Source organism: Cydia pomonella, chromosome 5 (assembly GCF_033807575.1).
Source record: "Cydia pomonella isolate Wapato2018A chromosome 5, ilCydPomo1, whole genome shotgun sequence".
NCBI classification, from domain to species: Eukaryota; Metazoa; Arthropoda; class Insecta; order Lepidoptera; family Tortricidae; genus Cydia; species Cydia pomonella.
Window position 1 is genome coordinate 1,402,959 of NC_084707.1, and position 10,599 is coordinate 1,413,557.

Consider the following 10,599-nt stretch of genomic DNA (forward strand, 5'->3'; position numbering starts at 1 on the left):
TATTCCCACGGAAAAAATGTAAATGACATTTTGATTCCATGGATGTTTTGACCCTTGGACATTTTGACACTTGGACATATTGAGTCCTAGGACGTTTTCAAAGTTGAACTTAGAAATAAATATATTTGAATTGTACTAGTGCCTACCTTCCAGGGTTTCGTGAAGTCGGTTTTTTTCATCGATGATAGATATTTGAATCGATAAATAAGGCGAGACTCTGTTATCGTGTTTCATCGGTAATCCCTACTAAGTTATTATATTCCGCAATAATAATCAATACAGACTACGCCGTCGTCTTAAAAATGAGACCGCATGTGACGTCAAAGATATAACTTAGAAATTTTTAGTGGTGTAGATTACTCGATATTTCAAAGTTATGTTAGGTCAACAAAATATATAAGAAGGTACTGTTTAGTAGTTTTAAAACTTTGAATACTATAATAATATTGAGTTTACAATATTTATTTATCAAAAGAATTGTGTTACTGTGTAAAATTTTATGATTTATTATGCCAAACAACGTTGAAATTTTCAGATTCGATACGTTTCTAATGTGATCAATCCTCTCCCTACTAGTGTCAACTTATCAACGAAAATACAATGAAGCCTTCGCCAATGTCTGAAATAGTAGACCGCTCATGACGTCACAGATACGAAATAAAAAATAATAGTGATGTAGCAAAGTCCATCAATAAATTTGCATAGCTGGTAAAATTCACAGATTCAATCCATTAATAAAGGGACGAAACCATAAAAAAGAAAACCATAAAAAGACATTGGTAAACGTGATTTAATTATTATAATATTTTTTTAATGATAAGGTGGTAAAAAATGAAGTTAATCACTGTGAACTATAAACAATAAAATATTTTATCGTAAGTTATGTGGCAAGCACTACACAGTTTGTTGTTACTTAGTATAGGCGGCGACACGGGCACGTCCGATGACATCCTAAGCGGCGTTCAAAAGGTTAAATAAATATTGAACTATTACAACAAACATTGAACACTTCATTGTACAAAAACTACCCCTTAATGTCGACAGAATGTTTCTTGACTCTATTTCTAAGTATCACTCACACATTGAAACAGTCTTACTGGGATCCATGTAGTAGATAATTTGGCACAGCGTGAGTAAGCTTCAATGGCGTTGCGGTATGTACGTGGAAATACATGCAAGAGGATGTGGGTTCGAGACTCATTAGAAAATTTTTTGTTATCAGTATTATCAAGTACCTATTATTATTAAATTATTTTATGAGAAATATGAGCGTTTTCCATGAAAATATTAAAAATCTGATTCTCACACATCATGATATTTTTGGGTTCTTCCAACTCAGAATCACTAGCATAATCAATCCTCGTGCTAAAAAAACCCGAAAATTTGTATTGAAATTTTAGTTTTACATTGTAATTTCTTTCACACTAAAATGTGACGTAATGGTATGGATATTTTAGGATATCTTTTTTTAATGCTAGGGTGGAGAAGATTCTAAGTAGAATGAACCTAAGAAAGTCTAAATTTGTAAGTCAGATTTTCCGGTATTTTTTTTCAAAAAAAACACTGTTTTGTTCTAAAATTAAAGCAATCCCTTACTGCCCAGCCTTTAAAAAAGTAGGTACTATTTTACAGTAGAATTAAAACATTTTTTTACGATACATTTAATTAAATTACAGTGAGTTACAAAATTGCATGACCTTCTATTTATAACCATTATAAAAAGAAATAAGATATTTACCATGTTTGTTTATATTATTGATTTCCCGATATTTAGACACAACTAGAAGTTTCACACAATGCCTAGAGATAGAAAATTATTTATTTATTTTATTTATTGTCAATTTCATTCAACGGATCACATCATATCCAATTTATTTTCTACCTAGTTGGTTATTAAATTCTGTTACTGCAATAATCTTTATCTACATAAAATATACCAACGAAAGTTTAAAAAAGTATATATTAAAATGAAGTACACAAAATCAGGAATTACATATGACAATATCATTCAAAATCGCCTCCTCTGGCTTTGACACAGGCCCTCAAACGACGAGGCCAGTCATCAATAGCGGCACGCACGATTGTCATGTCTAATTCCGTCACTGTCTTAACTATGGCCCGCTTGAGGGAGTTAAGATTTGTGTGGGGTTTAGCACAGGCTTTCTCCTCAATAACCTGCTATATGGCATAATCCAGGGGCTTAAGGTCCGGGCTGGAGGACGGCCAGTCTTCGTGGGCAATAAAGTCAATTTTGTTCCTTCGAAACCAGGCTTGAGTTGTTTTTGCCTTATGTGCAGGAGCTGAGTCCTGTTCAAAGATCCATGGCTGGTTTTGAAATAGGGTGTGGCTTAAGGGCTTCACTATTGGTTCGAGAACGGTTTCCAGTTTCCGGTTTTCACACTTTTTTCACAGAAATGAATCTGTGTTAGCCCTGAGTATGACACACCCAAAATCTTGTTTGGCGGGTGCCCACATTTGTGCAACGCAATAGGGTTGTTTCCATCTACAAATCTTAGGGCATAATTGTATCCCAATAAATTCTTTTGGATTATAAGAACATGTTAAACTGCTTTTAGGGGACCTGTAATGACCATATTTTTATAAAAATTGAATTTAAAATAACTTTTGGCACACATCACGTGACCAAACTCGAAACGTCATTGAAGATTCTGATGACGTCACAACTCTCGGATTGACACTGTTGACAGTTAGGCGATTAACAACAAATGACAAATATCAGTTGACAGTTCGTATCTTCTACGTATGTATGTAAGTAAGTAAGTAAGTAAATATTCTTTATTGCACCAACAATTATACATTTTACATACATGTAAAACTACAAATGAATTTTAAAGGAAAATAGAACCAGGTAACAACAGGCGGTCTTATCGCTAAAAAGCGATCTCTTCCAGACAACCTATGTAGTTATGTGTCAAACCATAAACTGTGACGTCAACAATTTTCAAAGAGCGTCTTGGGCGCGAAAGCATCTGTCAAAATATATTTTGTTAATTTAACATATTTAAAGCAGTTTTTAGTATAAAAGCTGAATTTTAAGGCAACTTTTAGTTAATATAGAAAGTAATACAAGCGTTTCAAAAAATTGGAATACGATTCTCTTTTAGGCCCCAATTCATTATAGATACGACGAGATAAGCGTTATGTGTGGTATATAATTATAGCTCACAAATCCACCACATTATGTCATTTTTTATTTTTTCGGTAGCATTTGTTTTAACGGAAATAAAGAGGTTGCAAATCGAGTAACAGAACTTCAGAACAGATATCATTTGATATTTACCAGTCGCTTTTCGGTGAAGGAAAACATCGTGAGGAAACTGGACTAATCCCAACAAGGCTTAGTTTTATCCTCTGGGTTGGAAGGTCAGATGGCAGTGGCTTTCGTAAAAACTAGTGCCTACGCCAAATCTTGGGATTAGTTGTCAAAGCGGACCCCAAGCTCCATTGAGCCGTGGCAATATGCTGGGACAACGCTAGGAAGAAAGAAAGAAATCGAGTAACAGAACTTAGTGACCAACTAGGTATAATAGTTATGATGTAAATGTCCATATCATGTTGGAGTCATATATGTATTAGCCAACTAATTATTCAAGATCAATACACTTAGCTCCCTTAGGTATTCGCCTAAGTACAATCTCGGGCAAAATTGAGTTTTATAAAAGTGAACTAGTTTCTAGGTCATATTTTCTATGAATTGGTCATTTTTGTAGACTCCAATTACAGTTACACTTTTCCTGGTTTTTCGCGGACCAGAATATCGATGATTTTTGTAACTTGATTTAGACGTTGCTATCATTTTCAATCCAAAAACACATAAAATCACAATTCAGAACATGCGGCAGCGTTGTTTTCTATCAAGTACCTCAAGCACCAGAGCGGCTACCGGGAAAATCGAAATTCGTCAATTTCGGGCATTTTTCTCTGTCACTCTAATTACGTCTTAGTGAGAGTAAAAGAGAAAGATCCCCGCAATTTGCGAATTTAGGTTTTCGCGGTAGGCCCCCAGGTCCTGTCAAGTTTCAGCAGTGTTGCCAGGTGAGCGGAAGAGAATTATCGTACTTGAGTGTCAATATTATTGTACCGTTGAAAAAAATATCGTACGCCAATCAAAAAGGCAGCCCCTAAAAATGTCTAGCAAAATAAGCTTAAATTTCCAATTAATAATAAAAAAAAGACAATTTTCGTCTAAATTGCGCAAAAAATCTGTTTATGTTTGTGTATTTTTGGGATAGACTCAAACAGTATACAGGAAATTGTGACATTTTAAACTTTAAACTTACACCAAGGAGCCGAACACCCAAAAGATACTAATTTTAGCCTATTTCTGAGAGAAAGTGTCATATTTTGCTTCAAATTACTAGAGTTTTAAGGTGGCATCATCCAAGGGCTGAAAGTATAGTACTTTAGTGTACGATAATGCTCTTTGGAACATTACGTCATACCGGGGCCCAAATTATCGTACATGTACGACAATTATCGTACGCCTGGTCACACTGAGTGTCAGTGTCGACAAAGTCAGCTATAAACGCGTCAAACATCGCAACGTCGCGCCGATGGCCGGCCGAGGCATGGAGTGGCAACGCCGCAATGTATTTGTACACGACATTTGTCGTTTAGGCGGGCCCAGTCATATTCAGATTTCGCCAGTTAAGCCATAGGTCAAAATCTGATTAAGTACGATTCTAGGGTAGCCTGTTCTTATTTAATTCATATTCTAAATACGTATAATTCGGAATGAGGCATTTTCTAAGTTTTCCGAGTTCCTATAATGTTAGATTATCCATATAACAAATTCCTAGCACTTCAGATTCTCTCAATGCCGGATTCTGAGTAGGTCAGAAAATTACATTTCCAGAATCTCAGCATGTCGAAATGGGAGTACGACCGATTCTATGTTGCTTAAATTATGTTTAGGGTATATTCTTAGAAGGTCAGATAATATGTTAATCAATTTCTGGCCACGTTAGGCGACTGTACAGTCAAGACCAAGAAAAATGTTTTCAAAAATATACACTCATATAAGAACATACTACAAATAAGTAAGTACTTTTATGCCTTAATTTTATATTACCGTAAACCGGGGTTACTTTGATTCATGGGGTAACCTTGATCACCCATTTTGTTTCACTTTAAATTTAATCTAGAGTGACATGACAGTAGAGGTTCTATCTCAGAATACTTATTGATATGTGTGTTCCCAAATGAATGGGAGAAGGGCAAGCGAATGATGATGTGTGTTTGACGACGCGGTTGGCGTAGTTGGTAGTGACCCTGCCTACTAAGCGAGCGTCCTGGGTTCGATTACCGGTAAGTGCAAATATTTGTATGATGAGCACGAATATTTGTTTCCGAATCTTGGTTGTTTTCTATGTATTTAAGTATTGATCTATTATGTATTTATGTATAAACTCACTCGCTAGTTTCATAAAACACACACTCGTATTTTAAGGTCCTTCATTATGCACCGGTTGAATAAACTACTATTATATAATTTTTCCTCTTAAAGAAATACTTACATTATTAAATCGACTACCGTAGGCTTAAAGGGCGGGCGTCAGAAACCTCACAAATTGTTTCCCATCATCCCTATAAATATCATTTTTTTTGGATTTTTTCCAAATTCCCTTGATGAAATGCAGGTAACAACCAGTTTTCTTTACTGCTGGGAAAACATGAGATACCGCATTTAAAGCAGCGAATTCAAAATCAGCTTTATAATGTTGGATTTGTATATTAAGAACTGTTTTTAATTTTTGAAATAGTCTAATATATGTTGATTCTTGCTTGTCAGGTAATAGGGCGTAAATCACCGGCACGATCACGCGACTACTGTCCGATTCATAATTTATCATTGCATGAATCGTGTAAAGCTGATGAAAAGGTTTAGGGACTACTTTAAACGTACCGTCCCCTAGAAATCTGTACGTTTTTTTTAATATCTTCCTTGATGTATCGCTACAGAAAATAAACAGTTTATCATCATTATCACCATCTTCAGCGATCAGGAAGTTGTCACTTATTATTTTGGGTAATTTTACGTCTTTTGTACTGTCATATGATAAAGCGTCGATGCCTAAAGCTCGTTTTCTCCATGAATATATTGAGTCTTTTTTTGATGAAAATGTCGGCAGTAGTATTGAATAATGCAGATCTGGCGGCAGCTCCTGTATGCTCTCTTCAAAAATAGGCTGTATTGGTTCAAAACTTTCTGCTGCCTTTTCTTTACAGGAGAACATTGCCCATTCAATACTGTTTCGTTCATGATCCGGCAAGCATGTGTGTTCACTCACTCGACACACGCTAGTCATCTCTGAATTCGTTGTTAGGGACGCACTGCACATATTACGGTTGGCACATCTAAAATTCACTGTACCCGACTTATTTTTTAACTGATAGCAATATTTAAAGCCATTTAAAAGTATGCAAGGTCGATCTTTTGCAGTTTTTATTAATTTAAAGCTATCCGCTTCCATTTTACGAAAGTCTTCTTAGAACAAAACAATTAATATATATATATGACATTGTCATTAAGAATAATATGATTTGTGCTTATCGTGTTTCTTTAGTGTATAAGTGGCCAGTATCTATTACATTTACTATTGAGTCATACTAAGTGAATATTCTCCATGGTCTTTTTTCTAGTGAATTATACCTTTTCTTTTCAGAATTAGACTTGTACATAAACTGACCTAATAAGAAATTGAATTCCTCAGAATTAGTTAATGTACCATTCGAATTAATTAAGAAAACTACGCGACACGAATCCGTCATAATAAGAAAATGCAATTTGCAGAAACAATCTTTTCGCTAATACGCCGTAATACTATTACGACAGCGATCTACCCAGAATCTGACCTAGTCAGAAATCAACTTAATTAGAAAGTGACTTCCACCTTATTAGTCGTATCCTGAAAGTATCTAATTCAGAAACAGACCTATAATGAATCTGGTATAACCAGAATCGTACTCAATCAGATTTTCACCTAAACCTAAACTGGCGGATCCTGAATATGACCGGGCCCGCCTAAACGACATTTGTCACACACACATGAGTAAAATTTATAAAAATAAAACTTTGATTATTGCATGATTTCTGTATGAAACAAAGTTTTTCTATTAATTTAGCGCAAATGAATATTCGAAAGTAGATAGATGCGCAACTATTTATGTAATAATATTGTGTAATTAATTAATTAATAGCGATTGTTTTTTGTATGAAAATCGAACCACCTTAATTTTAAATGTAAATAGGCTTTGTTTTAATTTTTATTGTAATTTTAATTTTAAGTTAGTTTTAACTTTAATCTAGTTTTATTTTGACATGTAAATTAACTTTATGAATAAATGAGTATGAGTATGAGTATAAATATGTACATCATACGAGTATAATAGTTTAAGTCATCATAGTTTAAGTATTATGAAGGTCAGTTACACTTGCCCCGCGGCTACACTTATCCATACTGACCTTACTTAAAACTTAATGGCGTTATTCATAAACGCGTTACTGGCCTGAATTAACAATGAATCGTTTGACTTTATCTGTCATTTTGACTAATGTATTTGCAAGAAAGGGATAAAACATAATTAAACAAAATCATGCCCGTAATGTTTTATGAATAAGGGGGTAAGAATATATATGTACATTATTTTTCTTCAGCTGAGTACTACGGCACATGTAGCCGACTGCATCGTAGCAAATAGGGGGAGTCTAGTCTGTCCCCTATCATTTTGATGATGGTGTTGGGACTATATGTGAGGAAATTTTCACATGAAAAAAGAGAAAATTTCTTTTTTTAAATAGGTTATAGATTCCTACACAAGAATATGCAAATTTTTCGAACTTTCATGTAGAAATTTCGTTATTTTGAATACTTTTCATTGCACATCCATGACGCCCGCCGCAACGCAATCGAAGTTATGCTCTCCTTTTTAGGGTTCCGTAGGCTATGGCAATGGCAAATATATGTTATGGTGCCCAGAAGACTGGCAGCGTTACCCCTTTGGATGCCCAATCTTAGTCTCTTGCCGAAGTTGCTGCCAGCCCTCTGGTCACCAGAGGCATCCACAAGGCGCTGGGATATTTACGTTTAAAATAACCCGTTCACCGTCTGGGCTGTCAAAATCGCCGCCAGTTTATCTTGGTTTAACTCTAATAGTCTAATAGACTACAAATCCAATAATAGACAATGTGAAAACGCTCTCATTGCCAAGATACAATTCTACGTTCTTCGCCGATGGACAGTTAGTGTTACCGTTTTTACCGACTTACTTCATTCTCGATCTCCGCGTCAGCCCCATACAATTCAGTCTGTTTTCTTTTAAAATATCCTGTTAATTTCTTAAACATTTTACACTATTTTGTCGTAATCATATTATCGATTGATATTCTTCTATTTGACTTTGACAATCTTTGATATTTAGCTCTATGCAGATTTATGCAGCTCTTGGTACCAGAGAGATTTTAAATAGTTTATTTGTTGGAAGTAGTTTCAGATCGTGTCATTCATGAAACGCACCTTAATCGTTCATGACACGAACTATACAAAGGCAAGTTTAGCCGTGTATGTATGGAAGGTAGAGGCATGGAACAGAATCTCCATATACCAAAAAGTGTAAGACAAAAAACCATAAATAGGTGGCGCTACAATACTTAGAATAAATAAATGAATAATAAATATTTTAGGACATTATTATACGAGTGAGAGTGAGTACAAATTGACTAAGTCCCACACTTGAGGCCTACTTGCAGAATAAATTTTTGAATTTTGAAGAGAGATTTAATAACAGTAGGTAACTATACTTATAACATGGTGTGATGAGGCCAAGACATTGGTGAAGTGGGCAGACGCATGCGGGAGTGTGGTCATGACCCTCGCTCCGGGTCGTTTTTGATGCAGAGGTTGTCCATCGCCGTTCAACGTGGCAACGCAGCGAGCGTGATGGGCTCCTTTGCATCTGGAGGGGCGCGGGGCGAGTTGTGCGGATAGTTTTTGTGTGTCTGTTAGATTTAGGATTTAGTTCAGTTTAGGTTTAGATTTTTGTATTTGTATAACTTTGTATTATTCGTATTCGTAAGTATAAGAGCGTATAACACGTATTTTATATTTATATTCAAATTTTTGAGTTCCTATCTGACATGGTTTAAAAATAAAAAAAAGTAGATAAAATCGTCGTCACCGCCAGGGATCGGAACCGGTTTTTTGGAAAAACTCTGAAATAAACATATATTTCGGTTTATTTTATACTGCAAATATAGGATTCGGTTGTGTTTTTAGATAACGTCTTCGTATTATTAGATTGCCCAATTAGAAATGAAATAATTAACAAAGAACGAAAAAATACCGTTTTCGTTCCCATACAAAAAATACCGGTTTCCGATCCCTACACCGCGGCACCGAAATACGAAATAAGTTGAAGTTGTAAAGTCTGATTATGATTATGAACCAAAATGCACTCGAAGGGCTTTAATTAGCCTTTTAAAAAATATTATTATTATTTATTCAATATTTACACTAAGAGATTAAAACCGGGAAGCTTCTTCAGCTTTACATAGCTCAAGTCCGGTCGTGTATGGAGTATTGCAGTCACCTTTGGGATGGATCCGCCAAGTATCAGCTAGCCACCCTAGATTCTATAGACAAACGCGCTAGACAGCTTATTGGGGATGCGAGATTGGTAGAGGCTAGACTGCAGAGCCTAGAACATGGAAATGCCTGGCCTAGAACACAAACGTGGAAAGGTAGCCTGTTTATTGTGTGAATAGTGTGTGAATTTATTAAAATAAAATAGGCATAGATATATAAGATATATAATATAAGAATATGTTGTGCATTATTCATTTGTTTTATCAATATATTTGTACATTATGTGGAATTATGATTGATTTTTAAATAAAAACCAAAAATATACTTAAATTTCTTTATTTTATTTGCAAAAACTAAATTTAAGTAATTTTTTTCAACTTGTACGTTCTGTCTTTCACCATTCAAAACATTCTCCCCGTCCCTCGCGCACCACTTGTCGTCCTTCTCACTCAATTGCGTTTCGGTTCAATCTATTTCCTTAAGTTCTATTCCTTCACATATACATAGTGTAACACGAGGAACCCGAAACATTTTAACAGTGTACTTATTCCTGATCACATTTAAAGACTAAAATGTCCTATACAAACTTTTTTGGATTTTGCCTAGTTTGAGATAAATAAATAAATAAAAAAGCGGCCAAGTGCAAGTCGGACTCGCCCATGAAGGGTTCCGTTCCATTTATGACGTATTCAAAAAAACTACTTAAGTTACTAGAAGATTTTTCATTCTATAATTTTAGAAGTTACAGGTGGTGGTGGGGGCGGGGGGGAATGATATTAGAAACCTCAATATCATTTTTAAAGACCTATCCATAGATACCCCACACGTATGGGTTTGATGAAAAAAGATTTTTTGAGTTTCAGTTCTAAGTATGGGGAACCCCCAAAATTTATTATTTATTTATTTATTTAATCTTTATTGCACAAAAGAAAACAATCTTATAGTACAAAAGGCGGACTTAATGCCACGAGGCATTCTCTACCAGTTTAAGTCT